Raw genomic sequence first — 11807 nt, forward strand, 5'->3', positions numbered from 1 at the left:
GGGCCATAAGATAATTTTCTTTAGCTTTGCCTGCCTATAGCGTTTGTTCTCAACTTCTCTGGGATAGTAACTACATCACAAATACAATTTCTGAGCCAGTTAGCATGAAAGAGAGGACAGCTAGATTTTGCCAGGTTTAGACCCCATTCAAGGTTGTGGGCTCTAACTCTGAAACTGAACTTGACATGCTCTTGGTTCGAATTGCAATAAGTGCTGGCAAAAAAAAAAAAAAAACGTGACCTCCTGGTTCAAGAATAAAGGCTCTAGGGGGTTCCTCACTATCAGGTAGCTCTTATAAAACCTGATTCTGATGAGGCAAGTGTAAGGGAATCTGAGACTGACAGATTGAATGTCTCTTGAAATAAATGGAGGGGGGGGTCAAGTTGAAAGAGAAGAGTACTTAGTAAAATGCATTTTGGGTCCCACTCATCCCAAAATATTTGAAAAGTAATTGGGAGACATTTTGCTGATCATTGAATACAGCCAAGGTCTCTTCTCCTCCTCATTCCTAAATAAAGGGACTTAAAATGTTTTATTAAGCACTCTGAGACCAATCCCCTTGTTTTAGAGTGTAATGTCATCTTTTACAGTAGATATTATCTAGCAGTGTGAAGGGGAGGGGCAGGTAGAAGAAAACATCCCTCCCACACCTGGTGCTAGCCAGGACAGGAATGCTCCTCAAGGGAACACGGATTGAAGGGGAAGCTTCCCATCAGGACCCTCCTGATCCAGAATCTTCACCCCTAACAAGTTATATGCATTGGATTGAGAATATGGCTTTGTTTTTTAATGGGTCCAGACCTCTTTTATTCATAAATGACTCTTGAACAAGCTGGCAAATAGAAAGTTTTATGATGCTTGTGAGGGCTCCCCCACCCCACACCCCAAAGAAGAAGAGAAGAGACTGGCATCATAAACCTCTGTTTGACTAGAAGTGGTAGGTGTGGCAGCCACTAGATACTCTGGAATGCCTTTTCTTGACCTTTGTTTTCTCTGCTCCTTACTGATGAGCTAAGAGGCAGCGGCAATTTGAACTGGTTCTGTGTATGTTCTCTGCCGAAGGCTGGAAGCCTCAGAGCTCCTCCTCTCAGCTCCTCTGAGGTGGATGGAAAGAGAAAGAGAGAGAGAGAGAGAGAGAGAGAGAGAGAGAGAGACAGAGACACAGAGAGAGAGACACAGAGACACAGAGAGAGAGAGAGAGAGAGAGAGAGACAAAGAGAGCGAGAGACAGAGAGGGAGAGACAGAGACAGAGAGAGAGACATACAGAGAGAGCAAGAGACAGAGAGAGAGAGACAGAGAGAGACGGAGACAGACAGAGAGAGAGAGACAGAGAGAGAGAGACACACAGAGAGACAGAGAGACACAGAGAGAGACAGAGACAGACAGACAGAGACAGAAACAGACAGAGAGATCCACCTATATTAGCTAGGTGGCACAGTAGATAGAGCACTAGAGCACCAGGCCTAGAGTCAAGAAGACCTGAATTCAAATCCAACCTCAGACACTTCCTAGCTATGTGACACTGGGCAATTCACTTAACTTCTGTTTGCCACAGTTTCTACATCTAGAAAACAGGTATAATAATAGTGACCACCTCTCATAGTTGTAGTGAGAGCCAAATGAGATAATAATTGTAAAGCATTTAGCCCAATGCCTGGCACATAGTAGGCGCTTAATAAATATTAGCTATTATATATGTGGATATAGTTTATATATATATAATACTATATATATTATATTAGAATATGCTAAAATGAACATATTTAACAGCTAACATTTATTAAGTGCCTATTATGTGCCAGGCATTGTGCTAAGTATATATACATATGCACATACACATACACATAATATACGTATTTCCTATCCTAGCTTAACTATCCTGACTATTCTAATGAAAGCCAGGGAGTCTCACCACCAGATAGGTTAAAGAGTGATAATTTTTTAAACAACAGCAACTCTCAAATTCCTTTTTAGATTTCTTATTTGCAAAAAGAGGAGGTTGGTCCTTTGAAATCTTCTAAAGGTTTCTAAGGGCCTCTAAGGTCCCTTCTGCCTACAAACCTAAGATCCTTCTTCATTTTCTAGGGGTTACAGCCTAGATCAGTGGAGGAAACTGATGAAATTCTGGATCCTAGAAGCACTGACAAAGTATATATACATATACCTGTACATAGGGTTACACACATCAGTGTCGTGTACTGGTATAATAGGGATTGGTATTAGACCTGTGATTTCATTGGTAGAGGAAGCTCCAGAATAAAAAAACTCTACTAATGTAGGTCTATACCTTCTCTAAAATTTGTAATTGTCTTTGAGTTGCCTGAGACACTGAGAAGTTGGGTGATTTGCCCCAGGATCATCGAGTGACTATGTGTCAGAGCAGGACATGAACCCACGTTGTCCCGGATCAGAAGCTAGACCTCTATCCACTCTGACTGGCGTGTCACCTCTGTAATATAATTAATATGTCATATTCATATAGCATTTTACAGTTCACAAAGTATTTTTGTCCTAATAAGTATGTAAGTAAGGTAGGATAAAATGCTAAATTGTATAATGTAGATAATTAGGGACTAGCACAGACTTCTATAATAGCTTATCATAATAATGATACAGTCAATTTCAAAATTGAAAAGGAACTCAGAGTCTATCTAGTTCTATTACCTCATTTTACTGATAAGGAAACTGAGGCACAGAGAAATAAAAAGACATTTCTAAGGTTATATCGTTGTTGTTTAGTGGTTTCAGTTGTGTCCAACTCTTCATGGCTCCATTTGGGGTTTTCTCAGCAGAGATACTGGAGTGGTTTGCCATTTCCTTCTCCAGCTCATTTTACAGATGAGGAAACTGAGGCAAACAGGGTTCAGTGACTTGCCCAGGGTCACACAGCTGGTAAGTAGCCTTGGGTCACATTTGAACTCAGGACTTCCTGACTCCAGGCCAGCACTCTAACCACTCCGCTGCCTAGGTGCCCTTTGTCTAAGGTTATGTAAGTCATATACATAAAACTTACAAATTAATAGCAGAGTCAGAATTAAAATTCAAGCCTCTTCATTCCTATTCTAGAGTCATTAGTTCACTATTTCCGGGCCACCATAGTGTAGAGGTCACAGATTCCAAGAAACTTACCAAAAAATAATCAGAGAAAGAACATGGAAGAATAGAGAATATCTCTTCAAAAAAATCCATTGTTTCATTGTTCCCCTCTCAATCAACACAGATCGCAGCTTTGCTATATCTTGGTTAGTCGTAGACTGAGAGCTAGAAGTAACCACAGAGGCCAGCTGACCTAACCATCTCGTTTACAGATGAGGAAACTGAGGCATGGAAAAGTGAAGTCCTTTGCTCACGGTCACTCGAGTAGTGAACATCAGAAGTAGGATTTGAACACACATCCTCTGACTCCAGAGATGGTCCTCTTTTCATAGTATAATAATGCCTATTTGATGATTTTCGTGAGTCACTGGGACAAAACTGACAAATAAAAACTCACTTCTTGATAGTCAAATCTTGGGTGATGAGCTTGGCCAAATTTAGTAAGGCTTATCTTTGGGTAGCACATGCAGAGTCTATTGCTGAAATGATACCCAAAGTCTTTCTAGAGTTTGGACTCTATTTAGCATAGACTTTGAGAATCCAAGGTTACCTCTGTGCAATGATGAAGTATTCTAGCAGAAAATAGATAATAACAAAATAAAATAACCCAAAAAAATTTCTTTAAAATTCACAGACCAAATCTTATTGCAGTATAATGGCAGTGATCAAACTACCCTCTTAGTCTTCTGTGGGCAGCTAGGTGGTACAGGGGATAGACCAGAATTCAAATCCAGCCTCAGATGTTTACTAGCTGTGAGAGCCTGGGCAAGTCACTTAACCCTATTTGCCTCAGTTTTCTCATCTGCAAAATGAGCTGGAGAAGGAAATAGCAAACTACTCCTGTATCTTTGCCAAGAAAACCAGAAAAGGAGTCACAATAAGTCAGACATGACTGAAGTGACTGAACAACAAAAGGTCTTCTCTGCAGGCAAAACAATCCTAATTCCCTAATTTTTCCCGCAAAATTTATTTTCCACTTTCAATCTTCTTTACTTCATCAATTTTTTAAAAACACTTAGTCTCTTCCTCTCTGGAATGGGCATTACCACATCTGTATCTCTCCACCTCCCAAAAACCACTCTCCTCCAATTTACTCATCCACTTCTCAGAACTCTATTCTGATTTCCCTCTGCGCTACACTCTATTCACCTTCTTTCCATCTCTTCTTAGCTGGGCCCCCTCCAGAGGAAATATTTGGCTTCCTTTCTTTCAAGGAATCCAGGTCAATCTGTGCAATAAAAATGGTAATAATAATACAAGTGTAATAAAATCCAAAAAGGTTCACTTATATTGTTCCTCCGCCAAACAGATACATCCGAAAAATATACACAAAGAAAATAAATATGTGGATCTGGAAGAGGAAATGAAACAAATGTGGAGACTGAGGGACATCAAAGTAAAGCCAGTTATCATGTCAAGGACTGGGATAATTATGCACAAATGAGTTAAACATTTTTTAAAGGAGGGAATCATTTTATATCACCATCAGTTTTGAATGGGATAATTCTGGATACCTGACACGTAACTAGAAGATTTCCATGTCAATACTAGAGCACTGCGATCAAACATTTGAAGCTGGAATGAATCTTTGAGACCATCTAGTTAATCTAATCAAGCCCCTTCATTTGACAGTTGGGGAAACGGAGGCTCATAAAACATAAGCGACTTGCCTAGAGTCCCATAGGTTGTATTGACAAAATCAAGATATCTGAACTCAGATCCCCTAATTCCAAAGTCAATATTTTTCCCACAGTACTGTGGCATCTCTAAATATACTTAACTGATTCCCATATTTTAACAAATGCAACACAAACTTCAATGGCCTCTCGCCAGCTGCCATAGCTACTGTTATTGTAATTTTAAGGAAAGCTATACAATTTTGACACGACAATTCAATTGCAAATCTATTAGAAGTCTTCTGTGAATAGGGTTTTTTCTGTCATGGCTGAAAAGAGGCTGAGAGAAGTACAAAGAAAAAGGGTGAAGTGGGGGAAAGGAAAAGGAATAAGCATTTATTAAGCACCTACTAAGTGCTAGGCACCATGCTAAGCACTATACAGATATTAGTTTATTTAATCCTCATAACCACCTTGTTGGGCAGGTGCTATTCTGGTCTTCCCTTGACATTATCAACACACCATTGCATCCACCCCAACCAGCAGTCCTAACCCCTCTTTAACATTTTTATTTCTCCCAATGTAATTTTTAAAATCCACCATTCCTACTGTCCTTAGCTTCCCTCACCAGCCTGAGTTAACATTGAGCTTTAACACATTAAGCTGATGTTGAGCGAGGTGATGGAGTAGATTGAGTGCTGGGCCTGGTGTCAGAAAGACCTGAGTTTAAGTCCACCTCACTAGCTTCCTAGCTGTGTGACTCTGAGCAAGTCACTTAAACTCTGCTTGCCTCAGTTTCCTCAACTGTAAAATGGAGATGAGAACATGCTTAGCACAGTGCCTGGCACATAGTAAGCACTTAAGGAATGTCTGGACAGCTAGGTAGTGCAGTGGATAGAGAGCACAGGGCTTGAAGTCAGGAGAGTCCAAAGCCGGTGTCAGACACTTATTAGCTGTGTGACCCTGGGCAAGTCACTTAATCCACCCTGTTTGCCTCAGCTTCCTCATCTGTATTCGATCTAGAAAGGGGAATGGCAAACCACTCCAGTATCTTTGCCAGGAAAATACCAAATGGGGTCACAAAGAGTCAGAGATGACTGAAACAACTGAACAACCACAAAACAAATGTTTGTCCCCTTCCCTCCCTCCCTCTCTCCTATCCTGTGTTGTTTTCATCTTCAGTACATACATTTTTAAAAATCTAAGCTGGTTCATAAATTCCTATGCTTACCACAGAAATTCCTTATGACATTTTTCCTTATTCCCCATTTTTCATGATTGTTGGAATCATTTCCCTTTTGGTCTTCAGAATTTCTTTCTTGAGAGTTTCCCAGTCCTCCTAACCTGACTTCCCCATTTTAGTCCACAGGATCCTACCATTCTTGATCAGAATGCTTTGAAATATGCTTTCCCAAAGCTTAAGTTGCATATCAGACTATGCCTAAGCCTTCATCTTCTCCTCCATCACAAATTCTAGGGGTTAGTGGTCACTTCTTCCCATCCCCACAATGTTTTCATCATTTATATCCCAGCAACCAGATCCTCCATTTTAGTGAGAAACAGACACAGAGTCGAATTTCTCCACCTTTTTATTGACAAAGATATCACTAAGGCAAGTCAAGAAGTTATTATCTTCTCTGCTTTTTGGTTAAGAGAGAGGTACAGCAGATTTTTGGAAAACTGATGTCTACCATCACTAATATAGCAGGCCTTTGTGCCAGGATTGTGATCTCTTTCTTGGACTCCTTATCTATTTCCTCTTTCTGGCCAGGTGGTCTATAGTATATTCCAATGATAAAAATCACTTCTGTTTTCCCTCTATTGATCTCCAACCAAATGTTTTTTCCACTAGGCTTTTCCTTCTGATTCCTAAATTTCCTCACTTAAGTATAACTCAGTATATAATGCTATACGATCCTTTTATCTCTTCTGTTTCTTTTGAATAAGGTATACTCCTATCCACCACCATATGCTAGTCTTGAGTTGCATTCCGCTATGTCTCAGTGATACCTATGAGGTTAAATTTGCTATCTCGTATTAGGAATTTTAGCTCCTCTTGCTTGTTGTCTAGACATTGGACATTTGTGTAGAAGCTTTTGAGGCTATCAGTTTTCATGCTGGTTCTTCCATTCTGTTCATAGATTTTTATCTCCAAGGAACTTCCTGATATCTCAAATGTTCTCTACTACAGCACTTCTCTGTGGTGTCTAGCTTGTTTGATGTACATAGGCAATTTTCTCCCTCTCTTTCTCCAACTGAGTCTAAAATCCTTTTTTATTGTATTTGCAAATCACAAGAGAAATAGATTATTACCAAAATATTTCAGATGTACTCCATACCTGACCAGGAATCTGTCATCATTATATTTAATCACGACCCAGGGTTCCAAATCTCATTCTCAGATACCACCTCCTTAGCCAGTGGCTTGCTTCCCAAATCAATATTTTTGTTCTTCCTCCTTTGCCTTCAGTGGGCAGCAGTAAAGAAAACACAATTCCATAATCTTTGGCAAGACTTTGTAGATTCCTTCTGTAAGTATCGTTTGTACTGACAAGAATCACCAGAAGTGGTGGCACTCATACATCTTAGTAAGTCTTAGAAGATTCTCTATAATGTTTTAGCTACATGCCCCAGGAAGAAAACAGACCTCTGTAATGTTTTTATCAAGCAGACTGGCTTGATGACCCTGAGCAGGGAGTTACCAACCACCCCCACTCTTCTCTTCTCCCTCTGATCCTTACTGGATGACCTCTCACCTGGTCATTTCTGTTGCTCTACTCATTGTGCCATTTCTTTGACATAAAACATCTCCTCAGAGCACCTAGCTCCCTCTTCTTCAGGTCAATTCTCAAATGTTTTTTTTTTAGTTCAAAGTATACAGTTGACCTTTTCCTTCCTTTCCTCCTCTGCCCGATGGAACTTCACTCTCCAAACCCCTGACAAGGGTCAACTTTTCCCTCTGTCATTTCAGATCCTTTCACCCCATTGAAGCTTTGCTTCCATTTCTTTAAAAAGAACACATTATTGTCCCTGATCACCTGGAGTGTGGAAAGTCATGTGAGTTCCTTCACCTTCACTTTTAGGAAGGAGAGAAGCCTATAGTCAGAATGGAGATACTAGTTACTTGGCTATGGTAGAAATCCAAACGTTGTATGTACACTTTAAGACAATGTATTGAAAAATCTTCCATTCACCATGTTGACTAACATCCTAAGCCTTGTTTTAACTATTCCTGAGTGTTTACACCTCACCTGTTAAGCACCTTATTGAGACATTGAAAGCCTCTTATTTATCTTGGCTCACCAACCATCTTTTCATTTTCCTTCATTTTGAATACATTCCAGTTGTGAGCTCCCAGGGGGCAGGAACTGTCTTTTGCCTTTCTTTGTATCCTCAGAGCTCAGTACATAGGAGGTGCTTAATAAATGCTTATTGGCTGAATGAATGAATCCTGCAGCATGATGTGGTGGAAAGAACACTGCTTCTGGAGTCAGTGGATATTGATTCAAATGTCACTACTGATACTATATGATATGAACCTGGGCAAGTCAGAGCTTCTCTGGGTTTGTTTCCTCATATGTAAAATGAAGGAGTTAGCCTAAATGGTCTCGTACATCCCTTTAAATACTAGCTAGATCTATGATCCTTAAATTTCTCCCTTCAGTTCCTTCCTTACTAATCTTCCTTCTTCTCCTTTAATCTTCTCTCCCTGATGACAGAAGAAAATATAAATGAGGATCATCAAGAGACAAAAGAATCTAAGGGTCAAAAATGAAAGAGGATCCCCAAATATCAGGGGAATGGAAGAAGGAAGAATTGGATTTATATTTTATCAACTGGCCATGCTGAGTTATGAGTGATTCAATATCTACTGTTGTTCAGTACTTTTCAGTCATGTCCACCTCTTCATGCCCCCACTGGGATTTTCTTGGCAAAGATACTGAAGTGGTTTACCATTTCCTTCTCCAGATCATTTTACAGATGAGGAAACTGAGGCAAACAGAGCTAAGTGACTTGCCCAAAGTCACACAGCTAGTAAGTATCTGATGACAGATTTGAACTCAGGAAGATGGGTCTTCCTGACTCCAGGCCTGGCACTCTATCCACTGTGCCACCATAGCATGGCCATGCTACTCTATGAGTGAATCAATATCTATTGTGGGATGATAACACAGTAAGAAGTCATTCAAATGGGAAACAGACGGAATAGCTTGAATTGTTTCACTCACTGAAGAAAACACCTAAACACCATAGAATTATGCTTTTTTTAAAAGTGACTGAACTATTTATAGTATACCCTTTACAGGATCTAATTGTTCAGCCAATAATGCCTTAATGTACTTGTAAAAATTATTGTTTTTTAAAAGGTACTAACACATGAGCATAAACTAGTATTTTATATAGAACTAGGATCATTGGTCCAATGAGGCAGCTATGTGGCCCAATGATTAGAGCACTGGGCCTAGAGTCAGGAAGACCTGAGTTTAAATTGATCCTCAGTCACATATTAGCTATGTAACCCTGGACAAGACACTTAACCTCTGTCTTCATCAGTTTCCTCAATAGTAAAATGTGTATAATAGCACCTACCTCACAGGATTTTCTGAGGATCAAATAAACTAATATTTGTAACATTTGTCACATAGTAGGTGCTCAGCATACATGTGTTTCCTTCCTTCCTTCTAAGATCTAGAGCTTAAGCAGAGGTTCCCAAAGTGGAAGATATCACCCCATGCGGGACGCTGGACCAATCCAGGTGGAGCAATTATAGCCTCCAATGCAATTGGGGGGGGGGGTGTTGAATAAAAATAGAGGGCGGTGGAAGTATAAGGAAAGAAAAGATAAGAAAATTTTGAAAAACCATTCATACATGTTTCATCTGTTGTGTAACAGAGTTAAAGTCATGGTGATTACATTATTTTCCGCATAAACATGCAAAATACAAGTCATGATCAATCAGTGGTCAAGTCCACCAACAGGTCTTAACAAGCAGGTGTCAGCAAGTGAGCATGTCACATATCGTCAGGAAGTCCGGCATGCATCGGCAGGAATATGTGCACATAATAACTTGTTTACAATACGATACTATACAGTGACATGATGCAATATTGTATAATCAAAATTTCAATGCTGAGAAAAAACCACAAATTTACAATAAATTATTAAATTTAAGATGTGTCATTTTTTAAAATATATTTTGTTTTTTGAAATGATGCAAATTTCAAAAAAAAAAACATTACAAGGTTAAAGAAAGTAGATTTCCAGGGGACCACTGAGTAATTTCTTTTGAAAAGGGGGCAGTAGGCCAAGTAAATTCGGGAACCTCTGGCTTAAAGGAACCTCAGAGGCCATAAAATCCGACTTCCTGTTTTGCAGATGAGGAAATTGAGTTCTAAAGAGGCTGAGTAACTTGCTCAGCATCATACAAATAGTAAGGGTCAGAGGTAGGATTTGAACTCTGTGCTGAATATGAATCATACTTACAGTATTGGCACCCACGGACTGCATCTACATCTCACATGTGGAGATTAGGTAATTGCTTAGAAACCTACTCTATAGAGTTAGCCAGCCTGGATAGTTGTGACCTAAGGAATCCATTGAATTTGTGGCTGTGCAGATACAAGTTATTTCTACATGGTATCACCATCTGCAGTCAGTCAAAAGTTCTCCAAGTGGGCACGATACATGAGAGTGGGAGCATAACCACAGCTTTCATTCCAGATGGTAGTTTAACACCTGGTGTCAAACAAGCCAATTGGCTCCAAGAAACAGTGGCCCTATTGAGACACCTTCTGTGTCTTTCCCAAGGGCCAAATGCTGATGAAGCCTCAGAAACAGGCCCCTCCCTCTCTAGATTCTGATCGACATAAATCTCCTTTTTGATTCTCGACCCACAAAAGAGACTCTGATAAATCAGCTGCCATAAGGAAAGCTTGTCCTCCTGAAAGGATCGAACCAGAATCGGATTTTCTGCCAGCAGAACTAGCTCACACAGATACAGGAGGTGGGACAGGCCAATTCCCTAAAAACCGAGTCCCAGTAAATCAGCTTGCTACTCCCATATCCAGTGTCTTCACTAAGAGAAACTTCTAGCAAGTATGACTGGGGGCCGTCTTGAATCTAGACCAGCAAAATTTCCAGTATTTCACTGGCCTTAATAGTTCTCAATATCCTGGCATCCCCTATATTCACTGGCCACAGCTCTGTGATTTTAGCAGCCAGCCATCCCTCAGTAGGTCTGCCAGGGAGTGAAAACCTCCGATCATCATTCCCTATCTACACACTAAAGCCAAGCCAACCCCTGAATAATCAGTAGCCTTATCTCTAAATTTTGGCTTCGAGAAATGAGTGAAACTCCTTCCAGATTTAAAAAAAAAACAAAGAAAAGCAGAAGAAGCCCCTTCTGATTTGAAGGAACAAAACAAAAGGCAAAAAAGAAGATCAAACAGCAACAGCATTGTGAAAATGCCCCAAGACTTAGAGTCAGAAGACCAGATGGCAATCCTAGCTCTAACTCTGACTAGCTGTGTGACCCTGGACAAATCATTTCACCTCTCTGGATCTCAATTTCTAAAATAAAGATAATAATACCCACACTAGAGGAATCAAAGGACCTGTGTTCAAATCCTGGTTCTGCCTCTCCCTCCCAGTATGTGTTTAGGCAAATCACTTACCCAATCTGGGCTTAACCTAATTGTAAAATCAGGGGATTCTAAGGTCCCTCCAGCTCTAAATCTACAATCCTCTGGTCCTAGGAACTACATTTACAGGGCTGCAGCAAGGACCAAATGAGATATTTGAAAAGCATTTTTCTAAGCCATAAATGTCAGTGAGATGGCCCAATTAGATGCATGCATGAGAACAAAACCAGATGAATTGCCTCATCAATCTTAACAGGCAATTTATCAAACCATTTGATTCGGTAAAATGCCCCCACTTTTGAACACCAAAGGTTGGATTTGGTTACCCCGTGGCAAACTAAGATGACCAATGAATTTTTTTTCTCCAGGGGAAAAGAAATCACTACATTATAGACCCAGGCAGAGATCCCACCTCCATCTCTTTCATCTCCCACTGGCCAGAAAATGATACCC

This window comes from Trichosurus vulpecula, chromosome 4 (assembly GCF_011100635.1).
Source record: "Trichosurus vulpecula isolate mTriVul1 chromosome 4, mTriVul1.pri, whole genome shotgun sequence".
Taxonomy (NCBI): Eukaryota; Metazoa; Chordata; class Mammalia; order Diprotodontia; family Phalangeridae; genus Trichosurus; species Trichosurus vulpecula.